Source organism: Ambystoma mexicanum, chromosome 8, assembly GCF_040938575.1.
Source record: "Ambystoma mexicanum isolate Mex_15411 chromosome 8, UKY_AmexF1_1, whole genome shotgun sequence".
Classification (NCBI taxonomy): domain Eukaryota; kingdom Metazoa; phylum Chordata; class Amphibia; order Caudata; family Ambystomatidae; genus Ambystoma; species Ambystoma mexicanum.
The window spans coordinates 890,352,932-890,373,364 of NC_090929.1; positions in this window are offsets into that span (position 1 = coordinate 890,352,932).

The following is a 20,433-nucleotide window of genomic DNA, read 5'->3' on the forward strand; positions in this document are numbered from 1 at the left end:
ACAGATTCACGTGGTAGCTGTGGCTGAGCAGTCAGAAAAGAAAAGTTGAGCAGTATGTGGAGTATACAAAATAGGGCAATTCTTCACAGCAAGACAAGCAAACACGCAACGAGGCTTAGTGTAAAGATATTAAGGTATTTATTTATAGCAGAACATCTATGAAAAACACTAAAGCAAATCACGGCAAACAAATCAAACACAATTACTCTACGGAGTAGAAAACGATCAATCCCCCTAGCAAAATATCGACAACTCTAGGTTCTACCGGTACCACTTATTTTCAGACAGAGGTGTATACCTCAACCTAGATGACACTCGAATATTAGTTAGGACGGGAGAGAAAAAGATAGGCAGGTTATGCAGTCAACACAGTTCAATCCTACGCGGATAAAATGCAAGGCAGGAAGGCAAGAATCGCAGTAGATCATAAAGTTCAGAGGCCAGGCCCACTCGGAGAGAGGCAAGGCGCGATGTCCCAAAAAGTCTCTAGAGGAGATGCATTCAAGTCTGTATAGCAAATTGTTATCGGCAGGTTGAACCAGTTCAGAACAAAGGATGAGAAAAGCTTGGAGGCGACCCAACGGAACGGAGAAGATTAAGACACCTCACGCAAACCAATCGAAAGGGAAGCCAGGTTGACACGGTACCTTGTTGTGGAAGGCAGCTCCGGCGGGGGCAGTTGTTCCTGGTGGTGGATGCACGTCGGGTCTTTGCCAAGAGTAGAGATGATCTCGTCGTCGAAGAAAATGAAGTCCGGTGCACCACCAGGGAAGAGACCAGCCGCGGAGTGCTCCGTCACAAGGCACCACCTTTTGGTCGCGGTACAGGGGTAGTGGCTATCCGGTTGCCGGGGTGCTCTGCACGGGCAATTCGACCACTGTTCCTGAGGCGAATAAAAAGCAAAGGGGACTGGTTGTTCCCACCAGTCAGGGGAAGAGAATCTCCGGGAGGGAGATCTCCTCTGTCGTCGGGAAGTGGTGAGTCGGTTCTGCAGGGCTCCACCGGAGGTGTTGTCGTGCAGGTCGGCTCAGCGTTACCCTCGTCGGATTCTTAGGTCCTGTGGCGACTTCTGAAGATCCAGTCCCAAAAGCCCTGCTTTTATGCAGAAAACCCCCATTCATTGAGCCTAGCTGTCAATCAACACATGCTAAGTGGTGAGCGGGAAGGCTCACCACCTGGGCCAATCACTCCAGAGTGCGACCGGAGTTGGCAAGGCAACTCGGTCCAGGGTGCTTAAACCCCCTCCCACACCCCTGAGGTAACCCAGACAGAATGGCACCACTTTGGGGGGTCTCTGTACAGAGGCCCGCCAAAAGTGGAACAAAGGGCTGTAACCCTCACCTGACTCCCACGGGGGCGCTGGCCTGGTTCGCGCTGCTGTGACCTCGTCTAAGGTGATGCGCAGGGTTCGGAAGACGGACTGGACCGGGCCCCAGATCTGACTTGTCTGACTCGCAGAAGTATTCTTCTGTAGGTGCGAATAGGGGGTTAACTGTCTGTGGGGTAATGCAATCGGCCTCCCACTTACCCCTCTCACCCTCCTCAAACCTCAAAACCCTTCTGTGCTTCCCTGTGTCTCACCTTAGGGTCTGGAAGGACGAGCTCTCCATCCTGCTTCTGATGCAGGGGCGCGTTGGTATCCAGTTACGTCACTGGATTTTCGGATGGGTGAGAACCAAACTTGCTTGGCTTCCAGGTAAGTTTTTCTATAAGTGGTTCCCCTTGTGTCCATGCATTAATGTTCTAATGCTAGTGTCTTTTTCCCCATAGGGGCCGGGGTACGGAATGCCGGGGAACAGGCACCGACCCGAGGTGAGCGGTGAAATCCTTGTGGAAATCAGGTAAGTCTTTAATGAGTGTTTTGGTAATGTCTTTTCATTCACTCATTAACGCTGATGTCTTTTTCCCCTTAGGGGCCGGGGTCTGAAAATGCCTGGATGCGGCGCGGACCCGAAATGAAAAGGGAATGACCCAACAGGTAAGTCTTGACATGGAGTTTTAGCTTCCCTTTTCCCTTCTTTCTCTCACCTTTGTTCTTGTCTTTTTCTCCCTAGGCGCGGGGGCGCGACTGCGAATCCAGATGGTCGCTGCTGAACATGGAGGCGCCCTGTAAAGGTGAGCAGAATGCGGCGCTGCAGCGATCGATGCGATGTGCTTTTAAAAATAAATGTCTTCCTTTTCAGGATTGTCGGCGAAATGTCTCTGGGATGCAGATTTAGCAGGTGAGGCCTTTTCCTTCTTCTGTTCTCTTGTTCCCTTCCTTTGCAGGTGATTCAGGATGCTGGCAGGTGTGGCAGAAGTCAAGATGCAGGAGCAGACACGGTGAGCGTCCAGCTGCTAGATGCAGAACAACGCGAAGCACGTGTGGCTGATCGGGTGTGGTTTAAATAGCCTTGGAAGAAGTTCCTAGAATGTGTCCTTCCTCCAATCAGGTATGTATCCTTCCCCGACCACGCCCGGGTGGTAAATGAGTCCCACAGGTAAAGTAGTTCCTTTCAGGCCTCAAGGAGGCCGGGGTTCTGCAGCATGGTCTGCATCAGGTAAGTGCACCCAAACACTTTCATAATGAGCCTGGCGCCGTAGGCGCCAGGACGCTGTCCAAAGGGCCCCTATAAGGGGTTGCTGGGACCTTCCCCGGGGACTTGATGTCCGCTTTCGGGGACGCAGGGCCTGAGCCGGGTCCCCGGGACCGGGCATCGTGACAGCACTCCCCCCCAAGGCCCCTCCCAAGGTTGTTCCCTCCGGGGGTTTTGGTTTGTTTGGGAAGAGTCGGTGGAATTTCCTGACTAATCGAGGTGCATGCACATGGTCACTGGGTTCCCACGACCTCTCCTGAGGTCCGTACCCCTTCCAATCAATTAGGTAGAAAAGCTTTGACCTAAACATTTTTTAATCTAAAATGTTCTTCACTTCGAATTCGGGTTCCCTATCTATTTGAATAGGTTCTGGAGGTTTGAGTAGTCGGGTTCCGGGGACCACTGGTTTCAGAAGTGACACATGAAAAACAGGGTGAATTCGCATATTAGCTGGTAAATCAAGTTTAACCGCTACTGGGTTAATTATTGCCGTAATAGAATAAGGTCCCAGATATTTTGGGTTAAAAGTTCGAGGCCCTTTGAGCAGTAAATGTCTGGTAGCTAACCACACTTGATCCCCAATCTGATACGGAGGTGCTTCACTCCGATGTAGGTCAGCATTCTCCTTGTATTTTCTCTTGGCTTGTTGTAAATGCGTGGTTGCCTCTTTGAAGGCTCGGGTAATGGTAGAATGCAGATGTTCTACTGCGGGCACTCCGAGGTTCTGAGGTGAGTCGAGGTTTGAGGTTCGAAGGTGATGTCCAAACAAGGTATAAAAAGGACTATGGCCAGTTCCAGAGTGTACCGAATTATTATATGCGTATTCGGCTATCCAAAGAATGTCTTTCCAGTTGCTTTCAGATTGCTGTAACATACACCGTAAGTACTGCTCAAGGGTCTGATTTGTCCTCTCGGTCTGACCATCGGTCTGAGGGTGGTGACTGGTCGATAATCTTATGTCGATTTGTGCCATTTGACAACATTTGCGCCAGAAGTGGGAAATGAATTGGCTTCCCCGGTCAGAGATTAGTATAGATGGGAATCCATGTAGCCGAACAATATTTTCGAGGAATTCTTTGGCTAGGACAGAAGCAGAAGGTAAACCTTTCAAAGGAATGAAGTGGGTGTCATGACCACTGCTTTCAAGGAGTCAGGACCTACCCAACATCCTTGGAAGCAGGCTCATAACATGTCTTATCGGCACCAGCAAGTCCCAATAGGGACCTTTTGGACCTTGTCCTGGCACCGGTGGTGCCAGGCTCATAGTAAGGATCCGTCCCGGCACAGGAAGCGCCGGGCTCATATCAAGTGTAAAGGTGCTTGGGTGAACCTACCTGGAGCAGACCATGCTGCTTACTTACCAGCAAGATGATGCTTTACTCTCTTCTGGCAGGGACTACTTTTCCTTCTGGGTGGGGCAGGCACCACTCCCTGGGTCATTGCTGCTGGAACCCTTCTGGAAGCAGGAACTCCTTTACCTGGGCGAGGCTGCTGTGGAAGAAGACACCTAAGCACTCCTATGGGCTATTTAAACCACACCCGATTGGTACCACATGCTTCGCGTTATTCTGCATCTGCAGCAGGACGCTCACCGTGTCAGCTCCAGCGAATCTTCAGCTCCGGATCCTGTAATTACGAAAATTACCTGCTGGGAATCAATCTTCAATCTTCAGCGGCTCCTGCAAAACAAAAGGCACAGGTTAGACAAAGGCAAAGTTAGCGCTTCAACTCACCCGATCCATCGGCAGCATCCAAGACGTTTTTTCTGCATTTCTCGTCCGGCATCGGGCCTGCAAAGACAAAGAACATTGGTTAGTAACGCTTGGTTACAATACTGCTTACCTGTGTTGCGCTTGCTCCAACCTTGCTCGCACTACATTCCGGCACCTGTAGAGACAAAAGGGGACATTAAGGTGCATTCTACGGCCCCAAAGGAGCCTTCCTACTTACGTGCCTTCGAATTCATCATCTTCTTGTTACGCTCTCTGCCACAAATCGGGGAGAGCATCTTCTTTGGCATCGACAGCATCTGAAAAGTAAAAGACATAGACATTAGGGAAAAAGACATTTGAAGAGAGCAAATCTAAAGAGAACTTTAATACTTACAAGTCACGCTCGTGCAGCAAACGGCGGCTTCGCTCTCAACTACCCTCTGCAATCAAGAGGCGGAACTCACATCCAGTGAAGTAACTGGATCAGCGCCCCTGCACAAGACGCAGGATGGAGAGCTCAGCATTCACTTACTTAAGGTGAGCACAACAATCACCCGAGTACCACGGGAAGAGAGGGAGAGAGGGGCTAAGAACTTCTCCCAACCTTCCAGCCACTAATACCTTGATTTTCCACTTGCAGACACCTCACTCTGCAGGTCAAGCTTTCGGTGAGGAAGGGGTCAAATCCGGGAGCCAAACGAATCCTACGCCTAACGTTGAAGACGTTTTCACTGCCCAGTCAAGACCAGCGCCTCCGAGGGAACCAGGTGAGCGTTACAGAACGCGAAGCCTCACCATACATTTCCCGCCTAGGCGCAATGGAGACTTCGGACACAGACCAATTGGCCCAGTTGCTCGGGGAGTTGAGAGCAGAAGTACACGCAGCTCGCCAGGAAACAAATGCCCTAAGGAGAGAGCTAGTGGTTTCTAAGGAGCGAACAGACAACTTGGCTAGACAATTGTTACAAGCCCAAGCGGGACAGGCTCCTCTGCCTACCCCTGGTGGAAGCCATGCCCCAACAGCTTCCTCTAATCCGGTGAAAATTAATCTACCAGGAAATGTACCTTTGTCTCCGCCCGAACGCTTTTCAGGTGATCCGAAAAGATTTGCTGTGTTCATCAATCAGTGTCGTTTGCATTTTCTGTGTAGACCTGCCGCTTTTCCAACGGACCAGGCTAAGGTGGCCTTCGTGCTCTCATATCTTAGCGGCAGTGCCGCAGATTGGTCTATTCCTTTAGTGACTCAAGATAACCCTATTCTGTATAATTTCCAGGACTTCCAAGCTAGTATGGAAAGATTGTTCGCAAGACATTCTCAGGGACAGGCCCTGGACAATGAACTTCTTTCACTACGACAGGGCAATCAAGATCTTCTGGCCTACATTGCATCATTTAACAGACTAGTGGTTGAAACCGGGTGGCCTGAGGATAAGAGAATCACCCTTTTCTGTAGAGGCCTTCGTGGAGAACTTAAAGACGTTCTGGCCCAGGTGGTGAACCCTCCACAAGACTGTTCCGAATACATTGATCTGGTGGTGCAACTGGATCATAGAATACAAAATCGAAAAGCCGATCGTTCCAGGTTTGAGAATCGAGTTTTTTCAAGACCACAGAGCTCCGTTAAAGGAAATGATACTGTGGAACCCATGCAGATTGGGGTGGTGAAAGGACCTCTAACCCAAAAGGAAAGAGAAAGGAGAAGGCAACTGCAATTGTGCCTCTATTGCGGGAACTCCGGGCACTTCCTCCAAGATTGCCCAGTGAAACCAAAGAAGAAGACAGTAGGAGCTTCCGATAAGGGTGCCAAAAGTTCAGAGTCGGAAAACGACCTCGCCCGACAAGTGTAGAGGTCCGCTTGCCGAGCGTTAAAACCAGTTCTTTGACCTCGCATTTTACCATGCCCATGGTCCTCGTGAGTCCGGAACAACCCAATCGTATGCATGCCATTAAAGCATACATAGATAGTGGCGCAATCGTCAATTACGTGGACTGTGAATTGGCCGCCAGGATGAATCTATCTCTTTGTCCTAAGTCGGTGAAAGACGTTATCACCACCGTGGAGGGTACGGAAATAGCTTCCGGACCAGTTACTCACACCACCATGGAAGTGACGTTGGTAAGCCAAGATGGACATCAAGAGAAAATCGTGTTTGACGTGATCAAGGCTCCACAGTTTCAAGTTATCCTGGGAATCCCTTGGCTGGAGAAACACAATCCTCAAATTGATTGGCGAGCAAAGACAATCCGGTTTCCAGAATGTGCACCTACCTGTTATCCGCAGCCCCCCACGAAGCTATCTGCAACTGCTCCTGAGAGTCCTCACCTGCCTCCTGAATACCGGGAATTTCAGGATGTCTTTCGGAAAGATCAAGCTAATTCGCTGCCTCCTCACAGATCATACGACTGCCAAATAGACTTGGTTCCAGGATCCACTCCTCCATGCAGTCGAATTTATGCCCTCACTGAACCTGAAAATCTTCACCTAAGGCAGTATTTGGACCAATACTTGACTAATGGAGTTATCCGTCCCTCGAAGTCCCCAGCCTCTTCAGCTTTGTTCTTCGTGCCAAAAAAAGAGGTAGACCTAAGAACATGCATAGATTACCGTGCCCTGAACCAGATTACGATTAAGAACAGATATCCGTTACCATTGATCCCTGAACTTCTTGACCAGGTTAAAAGTGCCTGTATCTACACAAAGCTGGACCTCAGAGGAGCTTACCATTTAGTACGAATAAAAGAGGGCGATGAATGGAAGACGGCCTTTCGTACTAAATATGGACTGTTCGAGTATCAAGTAATGCCCTTTGGGCTTTGCAACGCTCCGGCAGCCTTTCAGTATTTTATGAATGACATCCTCAGAGAGCTCATTGACGTATGTGTAGTTGTCTATATTGATGACATTCTGGTCTACTCGTCCTCTGAGGCGGAACATCGAAAACATGTCACCGCAGTATTGGAGCGGCTCTGAAAACACAGACTCTTTGCAAAATTGGAAAAATGCGTTTTTCACGCCACGGAGGTTGAATTTTTGGGATTTATTTTGTCACCTAATGGAGTCCACATGGACTCAAGAAAAGTGGACGCTATCGTTAAGTGGCCCTCACCAACGTCAGTGAAAGGAGTTCAAAGCATGTTGGGCTTCGCCAACTTTTATCGAAGATTTATCCCAGAGTTTTCTCGAGTAGTCCAACCCATTACAGCCCTCCTCAGAAAGAATAAACGTTTCGAATGGTCTACAGAGGCTGAACAAGCTTTTCAGGAACTAAAAACAAAATTCACCTCGGCTCCAGTTCTAAAACATCCTCGCCCGGAACTTTCCTATATAGTAGAGACTGATGCTTCCAGTCTCGCAATGGGAGCAGTACTTTCGCAAAGAGACCCAGAAACAAATCAGTTACACCCAGTGGCATTTTGGTCCCGCAAATTTTCAGCTCCTGAAATCAACTATACCATTACAGATAAGGAACTTTTGGCTATCAAGTCCGCCTTTAAAGCTTGGCGGCATTATCTCTTGGGAGCCCGACACACAGTCACCGTCATCACGGATCATCGTAATTTACAGTACCTTAAATCAGCCAAAGCTCAATCCTCTAGACAGCTTCGCTGGGCATTGTTTTTCGCCGAATTCGACTTTGTGATAACTTACCGACCAGGCAACAAGAATGGAAAAGCAGATGCTCTCTCCCGAATTGGAGTAGATGAACTCACGACCAATCCTGAACCCGTACCCATAATTCCGGAACAGAGAATCCTGGGTTTGATAGATGCACAATCCATTGAAGACATTGAAGCTAAAGTTAAAGATCTTCTGACTCCAGCAGAAGTGCAAGACTGGCAACTCAAGGGAAATGATTTCACAATGGATAAGAACCTACTATACTTTCGAGGAAGATTATATCTACCATGTACCGATTTACAAAGACAGGTGATCTCTTGTTACCATGACTCCTTAATGGAAGGACATCCCGGCATTACCAAAACGTTGGAAAAGATAAAAAGACATTTCTGGTGGCCGTCTTGGAGAAAGGACATTAAGGATTTCATTAATTCCTGTGGTGTGTGCGCTCAAAGCAAAAGCCAGAAGGAGAAACCAGCAGGCCTCCTACATCCAATAGACATTCCTCCACACCCATGGCATACTCTCTCCATGGACTTCATCACGGATTTACCACCATGCTCCGGATTTAATACAATCTTAGTGATTGTGGACCTATTCTCGAAAATGGCTCATTTCATCCCATTGAAAGGGTTACCTACAGCTCCAATTTTGGCCCGAGAATTCCTCGAAAACATCGTTCGGTTGCACGGCTTTCCTTCAGTTTTAATCTCAGATAGAGGGAGTCAATTTATTTCCCACTTCTGGCGGAGTTGTTGTCGCCTAGCCCAAATTGACGTAAGGCTTTCGACCAGCCACCATCCCCAGACCGACGGGCAGACCGAGAGGACCAACCAAACCTTGGAACAGTATCTACGCTGCATGTTACAACAATCAGAGGGCACTTGGAAAGACATTCTCTGGATTGCGGAGTACGCTTATAATAATTCAGTCCACGCCGGAACTGGAAAAACTCTGTTTTTTCTTTCATATGGAATCCACCCTCGCACCTCAAATCTTGACCCACCTCAGACTCTTGGAACACCCGCTGTAGATCATCTGCATTCGACAATCACTCAAGCCTTTAAAGAGGCCACATCTCACCTCAAGCAGGCCAAGGAGCAATACAAGAAGTGTGCGGATCTACATCGAAAGGAAGCTCCTCAATATCTTGTGGGAGATCAGGTCTGGCTATCCACCAAACATTTACCCCTAAAAGGACCGCGTACTTTCAATCCACGATACCTGGGGCCTTACCCAATCACTGCCATAATCAATCCAGTGGCGGTTAAATTGGGCCTACCTGCCCATATGAAGATACATCCAGTTTTCCACGTCTCACTACTGAAACCCATGCAACCTGGAACCCGTTTGACAAAATCTCCAGACCCTATTCTTGTGGACGGAGAACTAGAATTCGAAATACAAGACATATTAGACTCCAAGATTTCCAAATCTAAATTATACTATCTGATTGACTGGAAAGGTTATGGCCCCCAGGAACGATCTTGGGAACCGTCGGAACATGTTCATGCACCCCGTCTGGTTAAGAAGTTTCATCGAACTTTTCCTGATAAACCAAAACCCCCGGAGAAGACGAATTTGGGAGGGGCCTTGAGGGGGGGTGCTGTCATGACCACTGCTTTCAAGGAGTCAGGACCTACCCAACATCCTTGGAAGCAGGCTCATAACATGTCTTATCGGCACCAGCAAGTCCCAATAGGGACCTTTTGGACCTTGTCCTGGCACCGGTGGTGCCAGGCTCATAGTAAGGATCCGTCCCGGCACAGGAAGCGCCGGGCTCATATCAAGTGTAAAGGTGCTTGGGTAAACCTACCTGGAGCAGACCATGCTGCTTACTTACCAGCAAGATGATGCTTTACTCTCTTCTGGCAGGGACTACTTTTCCTTTTGGGTGGGGCAGGCACCACTCCCTGGATCATTGCTGCTGGAACCCTTCTGGAAGCAGGAACTCTTTTACCTGGGCGAGGCTGCTGTGGAAGAAGACACCTAAGCACTCCTATGGGCTATTTAAACCACACCATATTGGTACCACATGCTTCGCGTTATTCTGCATCTGCAGCAGGACGCTCACCGTGTCAGCTCCAGCGAATCTTCAGCTCCGGATCCTGTAATTACGAAAATTACCTGCTGGGAATCAATCTTCAATCTTCAGCGGCTCCTGCAAAACAAAAGGCACAGGTTAGACAAAGGCAAAGTTAGCGCTTCAACTCACCCGATCCATCGGCAGCATCCAAGACGTTTTTTCTGCATTTCTCGTCCGGCATCGAGCCTGCAAAGACAAAGAACATTGGTTAGTAACGCTTGGTTACAATACTGCTTACCTGTGTAGCGCTTGCTCCAACCTTGCTCGCACTGTATTCCGGCACCTGTAGAGACAAAAGGGGACATTAAGGTGCATTCTACGGCCCCAAAGCAGCCTTCCTACTTAGGTGCCTTCGAATTCATCATCTTCTTGTTACGCTCTCTGCCACAAATCGGGGAGAGCATCTTCTTTGGCATCGACAGCATCTGAAAAGTAAAAGACATAGACATTAGGGAAAAAGACATTTGAAGAGAGCAAATCTAAAGAGAACTTTAATACTTACAAGTCACGCTCGTGCAGCAAACGGCGGCTTCGCTCTCAACTACCCTCTGCAATCAAGAGGCGGAACTCACATCCAGTGAAGTAACTGGATCAGCGCCCCTGCACAAGACGCAGGATGGAGAGCTCAGCATTCACTTACTTAAGGTGAGCACAACAATCACCCGAGTACCACGGGAAGAGAGGGAGAGAGGGGCTAAGAACTTCTCCCAACCTTCCAGCCACTAATACCTTGATTTTCCACTTGCAGACACCTCACTCTGCAGGTCAAGCTTTCGGTGAGGAAGGGGTCAAATCCGGGAGCCAAACGAATCCTACGCCTAACGTTGAAGACGTTTTCACCGCCCAGTCAAGACCAGCGCCTCCGAGGGAACCAGGTGAGCGTTACAGTGGGCCATTTTGGAAAACAAATCCACAATTACCAGAATGGTATTGTATCCCGAACAAGGAGGCAAGTCCGTAATAAAATCCATTGATAGGGTGTGCCAGGGTGCTGGCGGTATGTCTAGAGGTTGAAGGAGACCGGCTGGTCTTTTCTTTTGACCTTTATTTTGGGCGCAAACACCACAGGACATCACAAAAGATTTAACATATTTTCGCCAAGAGGGCCACCAGAATTGTCGTTTCACCTTTTCCATTGTCTTGGCAATACCGGGGTGTCCCTCTATTAATGTATCATGATAACCTGAAATAACTAGTTCGTGTAAATCCTTGTGCGGCAGGAATAAGCGTCCTTGATAATAAGGTAAACCACTATCTATGGTAAAGTCTGATCCCTTTTGTATCCAATCCTGTAGGACTGTAGGGTCCAGGAGTTGTTTCACTCTGACTTGAATGTCTTCAAGTGTCTGTAACGAAGTCATGCCTAGAATTCTCTGTTCGGGAATTATTGGTACTGGTTCTGAGTTTGTATCAGATTCTCCCATTCCAATTCGGGATAAGGCGTCTTCTTTGCCGTTCTTGCAGCCAGGTCGATAGGTAATCACGAAATCAAATTCAGCGAAAAACAAAGCCCATCGGAGCTGCCGTGATGACTGTGCCTTGGTGGTTTTCAAATACTGTAAATTACGGTGATCAGTGATCACCGTGATGGTATGTGGAGCGCCAAGCAGGTAATGCCGCCAGGCTTTAAAAGCGGACTTTATGGCTAACAGTTCTTTGTCAGTGATTGCGTAATTAATCTCTGGTGCCGAGAATTTTCTGGACCAAAATGCTACGGGATGCAGTTGGTTGGTTTCAGGATCTCTTTGAGACAGAACTGCTCCCATGGCTAGGCTGGATGCATCAGTTTCGACGACATACGGGAGATCTGGACGTGGGTTTTTCGATATAGGTGCGGAGGTAAACTTAGCTTTTAACTCCTGGAAGGCCTGCTCGGCTTCTTCAGACCATTCAAAACGTTTATTTTTCCTCAAGAGTGCAGTAATGGGTTGTACTATGCGTGAAAATTCCGGGATAAACCTGCGACAGAAATTGGCAAAGCCGAGCATGCTTTGAACCCCTTTTACAGAGCTAGGTGATGGCCATTTGAGGATGGCATCCACTTTTCTTGAGTCCATTCGGACTCCTTTGGGTGTCAGGATGAAACCGAGAAGCTCAACTTCTGTGGTATGGAAAACACATTTCTCCAGTTTAGCAAATAGTTTGTGTTGGCGCAGTTTTTTCAGAACTGCCCTAACGTGTTTTCTGTGATCAGATTCCGAAGAGGAGTTCACTAGAATGTCATCGATATAGACGACAACACAAACATCGATGAGTTCCCGAAGGACATCATTCATGAAGAATTGGAAGGCAGCAGGCGCATTGCACAACCCGAAAGGCATTACCTGGTATTCGAATAATCCATATTTTGTACGGAAGGCTGTTTTCCATTCGTCGCCTTCTTGTACTCGCACCAGATGATATGCCCCCCGGAGATCTAACTTGGTTTATATGCAAGCGTCCTTCACCTGGTCAAGGAGTTCAGGAATCAGAGGCAGAGGATAACGGTTTTTAACCGTTATCTGGTTCAATGCGCGGTAATCGATACAAGTTCTAAGGTCGCCTTCTTTTTTAGGCACGAAGAACAAAGCCGAGGATGCCGGGGACTTTGACGGGCGAATAAAACCATTGGCGAGGTATTGATCCAAATATTGTCTCAAATGCAGGTTCTCAGGTTCGGTAAGGGCATAAATCCTGCTACAAGGGGGTTGTGCACCGGGCACCAGATCGATTTGGCAATCGTACGATCGGTGAGGAGGTAAAGTGTTGGCCTGTTCCTTTTGGAAGACGTCCTGAAAGTCCTGGTATTCCGGAGGTAATTGCATGGAGGCAGAGGTTACAGATGCTAGATTAATCTTCAGGTTTTCTGGGTAGCATGTTTGTGCACAATCCGGTAAGGTTATTCTCTTAGCTCGCCAATCAATTCGAGGATTATGTGTCTCTAACCAAGGAATTCCAAGAATAACCTGAAACTGTGGAGCCTTGATTACATCAAACACAACTGCCTCCCGATGGCCGTCAGGACCAATAAGAGTCACCCCAGTAGTGGAATGTGTTACCGGTCCAGAGGCAATTTCTGTTCCATCGACTGTGGTGATGACATCTTTGCTGGTTTTAGGATGGAGAGGGAGGTTAATCCTAGAGGCCAATTCACGATCCACATAGTTTCCAATAGCCCCACTATCGATGTATGCCTTTATTGCATGCAACCGCTTAGGCTTTTCTGGATCTACGAGAACCATTGGCACAATGAAATGCGAGGTCTGAGAGTTAGTTTTCAAGCTCGGCAAGCGGACCCCTACGCTTGTCGGGCTGAGTCGTTTCCCGAAACAGAGTCTTCATGGTTTTTATCAGCGGCTCCTACCGCTTTTCGGGGCGGTTTTGCCGGGCAATCTCATAGAAAGTGTCCAGAGTTCCCACAATAAAGACATAATTTTAACTGCCGCCTCCTTTCACGTTCCTTTTGAGTTAAGGGTTCTTTAACCCCTCCAATTTGCATAGGTTCAGAGACATCAACTCCCTTGGGGTTAGCGTGTGTCTTGACCAACACCCGGGTCTCAAACCTGGACCGATCTGTTTTTCTGTTTTGAAGTCTGTGATCCAATTGGACCACTAAGTCTATATATTCTGTGCATTCTTGGGGTGGATTTACAACTTGGGCCAAGACATCTTTAAGTTCTCCGCGTAGACCTCGGTAAAATAACGTGACTTTTTTATCCTCTGGCCATCCCGTTTCCACAATTAGTCTATTAAAGGTTGCAATATAGGATAGGAGGTCCTGCTTGCCCTGTCGCAGGGATAGAAGTTCGTCATCCAGAGCCTGCCCCTGAGAGTGTCGAGCAAATAACCTTTCCATGCTTGCTTGAAATCCTTGAAAATCACGGAGAATCGGGTCATCTTGAGTAACCAGTGGAACTGATCAATCGGCAGCGCAGCCGCTGAGATATGACAATACAAAGGCTACTTTGGTCTGATCATTAGGGAAGGCCCCAGGTCTGCATAGGAAGTGCAAACAACACTGATTCATGAATACGGCGAATCGTTTGGGGTCCCCAGCAAAGCGTTCAGGTGGGGCCAGCGGCATGTTTCCAGGTAGATTAATCTGCACAGGGTTACTGGGAACCACAGGAGCGGGGTTCCCTCCGGAACAGGGTAGAGGAGTTTGTCCAGCTTGACCTTGCAAAAGCTGTCTAGCCAGGTCATCAGTTCTTTCCTTTGATATTATTAATTCCCTCTTGAGGGCATTAGTCTCTTGACGAGCGGCATGTACTTCGGCCCGTAATGCCCCCAGTAATTGGGCCAACTGATCAGTCTCAGAAGTTTCCATAGCGCCTGGGTGGGAATTTGTAGGAAGGCTTCGCGTTCTGTAACGCTCACCTGACTCCCACAGGGGCGCTGGCCTGGTTTGCGCTGCTGTGACCTCGTCTAAGGTGATGCGCAGGGTTCGGAAGACGGACTGGACCGGGCCCCAGATCTGACTTGTCTGACTCGCAGAAGTATCCTTCTGTAGGTGAGAATAGGGGGTTAACTGTCTGCGGGGTAATGCAATCGGCCTCCCACTTACCCCTCTCACCCTCCTCAAACCTCAAAACCCTTCTGTGCTTCCCTGTGTCTCACCTTAGGGTCTGGAAGGACAAGCTCTCCATCCTGCTTCTGATGCAAGGGCGCGTTGGTATCCAGTTACGTCACTGGATTTTCGGATGGGTGAGAACCAAACTTGCTTGGCTTCCAGGTAAGTTTTTCTATAAGTGGTTCCCCTTGTGTCCATGCATTAATGTTCTAATGCTAGTGTCTTTTTCCCCATAGGGGGCGGGGTACGGAATGCCGGGGAACAGGCACCAACCCGAGGTGAGTGGTGAAATCCTTGTGGAAATCAGGTAAGTCTTTAATGAGTGTTTTGGTAATGTCTTTTCATTCACTCATTAACGCTGATGTCTTTTTCCCCTTAGGGGCCGGGGTCCGAAAATGCCTGGATGCGGCGCGGACCCGAAATGAAAAGGGAATGACCCAACAGGTAAGTCTTGACATGGAGTTTTAGCTTCCCTTTTCCCTTCTTTTTCTCACCTTTGTTATTGTCTTTTTCTCCCTAGGTGCGGCGGCGCGACTGCAAATCCGGATGGTCGCTGCTGAACATGGAGGCGCCCTGTAAAGGTGAGTAGAATGCGGCGCTGCAGCGATCGATGCGATGTGCTTTTAAAAATAAATGTCTTCCTTTTCAGGATTGTCGGCGAAATGTCTCTGGGATGCAGATTTAGCAGGTGAGGCCTTTTCCTTCTTCTGTTCTCTTGTCCCCTTCCTTTGCAGGTGATTCAGGATGCTGGCAGGTGTGGCAGAAGTCAAGATGCAGGAGCAGACACGGTGAGCGTCCAGCTGCTAGATGCAGAACAACGCGAAGCACGTGTGGCTGATCGGGTGTGGTTTAAATAGCCTTGGAAGAAGTTCCTAGAATGTGTCCTTCCTCCAATCAGGTATGTATCCTTCCCCGACCACGCCCGGGTGGTAAATGAGTCGCACAGGTAAAGTAGTACCTTTCAGGCCTCAAGGAGGCCGGGGTTCCGCAGCATGGTCTGCATCAGGTAAGTGCACTCAAACACTTTCATAATGAGCCTGGCGCCAGGACGCTGTCCAAAGGGCCCCTATAAGGGGTTGCTGGGACCTTCCCCGGGGACTTGATGTCCGCTTTCGGGGACGCAGGGCCTGAGCCGGCTCCCCGGGAGCGGGCATCGTGACAAGGGCTCAACCTTTGGTTTAGGAGTCACAGAGACGAACACAGACGCCATTTTACAAACCGAGTTCTGGCAGAAAATACCATCCGATAAACTTATTTAAGATAAGTAGACCGGTGGTACGTTAGAGATTAACGAGAAAAAGTATCAATCTCCAACAATGGGACGAATCCCATAGGGTTATGTCCGGGGTCGAACATAACAAGTAGTTTCCACTGCCACCAGCCAAAACTCGACGAGGGGGGACGGGACAGTGCCCCCTCGAGTAACAGGTCCAGGAGTAATCGAATTACCCCTACTAGTACGTCCACAATAAGATGGTTGGTACTAGTCCTCTTAGTAAATTTAGGTCTAGTAAAGCCAATGGTGACTTTACATGCCCGGGGAGACAGTAGTCAGTCCCCGGGTATGGAGTCTATGGTGGGGGATCGGCTGGGATGCCCCTGTGTTACGGCACGTAGGGTGCGGTGTAACACACATAGAAAAACATATGAGACCCTATGGAGTAAAAGACCCCATAGCCCATCGAACACATTGACAATTCAAAGGAATTAGACACACATACATGTCCAAGAGTGGGAGAAAAGAGTCTCACTCTCGGCAGGATGGAAAAAACAAACTCCAGAAATCCAGCAAAGCTGCTGGGGGACTCACTAGGTTAGGAAATTCAGCCTAAACAGAGAATTCTCCCTAACACTCACCCCCCCCCCAGACTAAGGGACAGGAGGATTTAATCCACTCCTGGATGAATCTCATACCTCTAGTCGATGACATTCATCCTAGAGAGACCATCAGCATTTTGGTGGTGACATCCTGACCTGTGCTCAATGGGGAAATCAAACCCTTGCAGGCAGATCGACCATCTCAATAGTTTTGGATTTTCCCCTTTCATTTGCATTAACCATCTCAAGGGTTGGTGGTCAGTCTGAATGACAAAAGTAGAACCATACAAGTACGGCCTAAACTTCTTCAGCGCCCACACGATAGCAAAGCACTCTCTTTCGATTGTTGGCCACCTTGTTTCAGGATCCTTCAGCTTGCGGCTGATGAAGCAAACGGGGTGCTCCCTACCTTTCCCATCCAGTTGACTGAGTACGGCACCTATCCCTACATTGGAAGCATCTGTCTGCACAATGAAGTGTTGGCGGTAATCAGGAGCTCTGAGTACTGGGGCTTGGCAAAGAGCCTTTTTCAGGTTTTCAAAAGCCTGATTGCACTCCTCGTTCCATTTAACCTTTTTAGGGAATTTGGGCGAGGAGATGACATTCACTGGAGAAGATATGGTCCCATAGTTCTCTATGAAATTCCTGTAATACCCGGTGAGGCCTAGGAAGGCTCTCACCTGGGTTTGAGTAGTCGGTGTTGTCCAATTTTGCACAGCTTCAACCTTACTGAGCAAAGGCCTTATTTCTCCACCGCCTACCTCATGCCCAAGACAAACTACCTTACTCTGTCCAATTTGGCATTTACTCGCCTTTATGGTCAGATTGGCTCGTCCAAGAGCCTGCAAAACATCTCTCAGGTGGGTTACATGTTCTTCCCAGGAATTGCTGAACACTGCGATGTCATCCAAGTATGCCATGCAGAAGTCCTCCATCCCATTCAGAACCTGGTTTACCATCCGTTGAAACGTAGCAGGTGCATTCTTCAATCCGAAAGGCATTACCTTAAACTGGTATAAGCCAACGGGGGTAGAAAATGCAGTTTTCTCCTTGGCATGGTCTGTCAGGGCTATTTGCCAATAGCCTGACGTCAAGTCAAATGTGCTGAGGAACTTGGCTGCGCCAAGTTTATCCACCAACTCATCTGTTCTTGGCAAAGGGTGGGCATCAGTCTTGGTGACTGCATTAAGAGCTCTATAATCCACGCAGAATCTAAGTTCTTTAGATCCGGCCTTTGGTACTAACACAACTGGGCTAGACCATGGACTAGTAGAAGGCTCTATTACCCCGAGATCCAGCATCTTGCTGACCTCACCTTTGATGTGGGTTCGTACGTTTTCTGACATGCGGTATCCTCTGCTTTTGACTGGCAGACAGTCACCAGTGAGTATGTCGTGCTGGCCCCAAGGGGTCAAGCCTGGTGAAAGCGAGAACAGAGAGGGAAAGTGATTCAACATAGATTTGCACTCCTCTTGTTGCTCGGGTGTCGGATTGGAGGAGAGATTTACTCCTTCAATTTTTTCATCTAAAGGTAAGCCTCTGAGGAGATCCGGAAGAGCTTCACTCTCTTCTTCTTCCTCGGATGACGCTAGAAGCAACGCTCCTACGTCAGGTCGCGAGACATATGCTTTAAGTCGGTTGGTGTGAAAGACTGTTGGAGCCTCCTTGGGATTGCCCAAGTCCACCAGATAGTTAACCTCTCTGAGTTTACCCACTACTCGGAAGGATCCCATCCACTTATCTTGCAAGGCCCTCTGCCTTGTTGGGATCATAACGAGAACGAGCTGGTCTTGAGCGAACTCAACCATGTTAGCCTTTTGATCGTGCCAGTGCTTGACCAATGCTTGTCCAGCTTTCAAGTTATCACTTGCTTCCGTCATCATGTGCGACATTCTCCTCTGGAGACCTATCACGTAGTCAGTCACTCTGACTGGCTTGGGGGAAGGAGCACTCTCCAACCCCTCCTTAATCAGGGCCAATGGACCTCTGACGGGATGACCATAGAGTAGTTCGAAGGGAGAGTAACCTACTCCCTCCTGAGGGACTTCTCTATAAGCAAAGAGAAGGCATGGCAGTAGAAGGTCCCACTTGCGCTTAAGGGGTTCTTCTAAAGCACCTATCATGCTCTTCATGGTTCGGTTGAACCGTTCTACCAACCCATTGGTTTGTGGGTGGTAAACTGTTGAGAACTTGTAATTAACTCTGCAGGTTTTCCACATGGCTTTCATGTAGTGGGACATAAAGTTTGACCCCCTGTCAGAGATTACTTCCTTAGGAAGGTAAAATACCAAGGAGGGCCTTAGCCACAGCCGGAGCTGTAACAGCCCTCATAGGAATTGCCTCAGGATACCTAGTAGCATGGTCTACTACAACAAGGATAAACCTGTTGCCTGAGAAGGTTGGAGGATCAAGGGGACCAACAATGTCAATCCCTACTCTCTCAAATGGGACTCCCACAACTGGGAGAGGCACTAAAGGTGCCACATTCTTGGAGCCAACCTTACCAGAGATCTGGCATGTGTGGCAGCTCCTGCAGTGTTTTTCTACTTTGGCCCCCATCTTTGGCCAATAGAAGTAGAGAGAGAGCCTTTCCTTAGTCTTCTTGAAACTCAAGTGACCAGCCAAAGGAATCTCGTGGGCTAACTGCAAGAACTGTGGTCTGTTCTCTTGGGGTACTACAAGTCGTTTGTAGTCTCCAGGTGCAGACTCGGTCGGGTCACTGTAGAAGAGGCCATCTTCCCAGTGCAACCTGTATTTCCCAGGCTCTTGCCCTTCAGCCTGAGCTTCTGCCTGGTGGCGAAGACCTTCCAGAGTTGGACATTCTCCCTGTCCCTTACTGAAGTCTGCCCTGCTGGATCCACCTTCTGCCAGTAAAGACTGCAGCTCAGGATGGTCAACAGGATCCAGATCTCCAATGAGTTCCTGGCCTTCCATTAGCTCTTCCTCAGAGTCTAATTCTACCACACAGGGTCGTACCTCCCTCTCAGCCTCGGCTGGAGGTGGAGTTACGGGTGTTACTTTGGACAACCGGGGGGGAAGTCCGTGTCGGCTGCACTGGAATGCTGGCGGCTGGTTTCGGGATAGAAGTCTTAGGTTTCCCTTTCGTTTCTGATTTCTTGGAGACAGCGGCCGGCAATTCCAGTGGAGCAGGAGTGATATCTTTCTTCATCATCTCCTGGAGAGTTCCGCGCATGGTCCCCTCTCTTGCAGGTCTGGTTAGCTCCTGTAACCGTTTACTAGCAGGTCTGGGAGTATGCGATACAACTCAGAGAGTTTTCAAATCGTTACCCAACAGTACGCGTCCTGGTACCTCACTCTGTATGCTGACAGGTATCTTCACAGTCATGTCGTTACACTGGATGAGAACTGGTAATTGGGGAAGCATCTGCACAGGCCCTCCAGCTAACTTGGTGAGGCGTTTGGGTGCCTTAGCAACATCCTCGGCCTGAAAAAATGATTTATCCACCACAGTTATGCTGGCCCCAGTGTCCCTAATGGCAGGAGTCTCCTGACCATTCACCTGGACACTGTCCTTATAATACTCTTTAGTATTATCGGGGATAGAATTATAGACATCTAAATTCTGTTGTTCCCACAACCCCAGAGATACTAAAGAAACGCTGGCTGAGACTTCAATGGGTTCGTCAGCTAGCAGTAGAAAGTTTCCACTTGCCATTTGGACTTCCTCCTCTGGAGCAAAGGCTAAGGAGACAAGTTGGACCCCTGAAGGTTTACCCTTACATCTGGGATCTCCTTTCACGTGGTCAGTCGAGCCACAAACAAAGCATTTACCGAATGCTTTCTCGAATGGCGGCTTGTTCTGACCTCCTTCCGGTTTGGCACCAGAAGACACAGTATTCTGCTGTGGTTTTCCCGGTGGCTTACCCTTCTGGTTTTGTTTGGGGCCCTCTTTGGAATGTGAGTTATTCGAATTCTCTTTTGAGTCTTTTTTAGGCTGTTTTCCCTCATCCTTTTTCTGAGTTGCCCCAGAATCCTTATGAGTAGCCCTGTTGGCAACCCACAAGTCAGCAGCCTTAGCTAGCTCCCTGGAATCCAATTCCTTCGAATCAGCC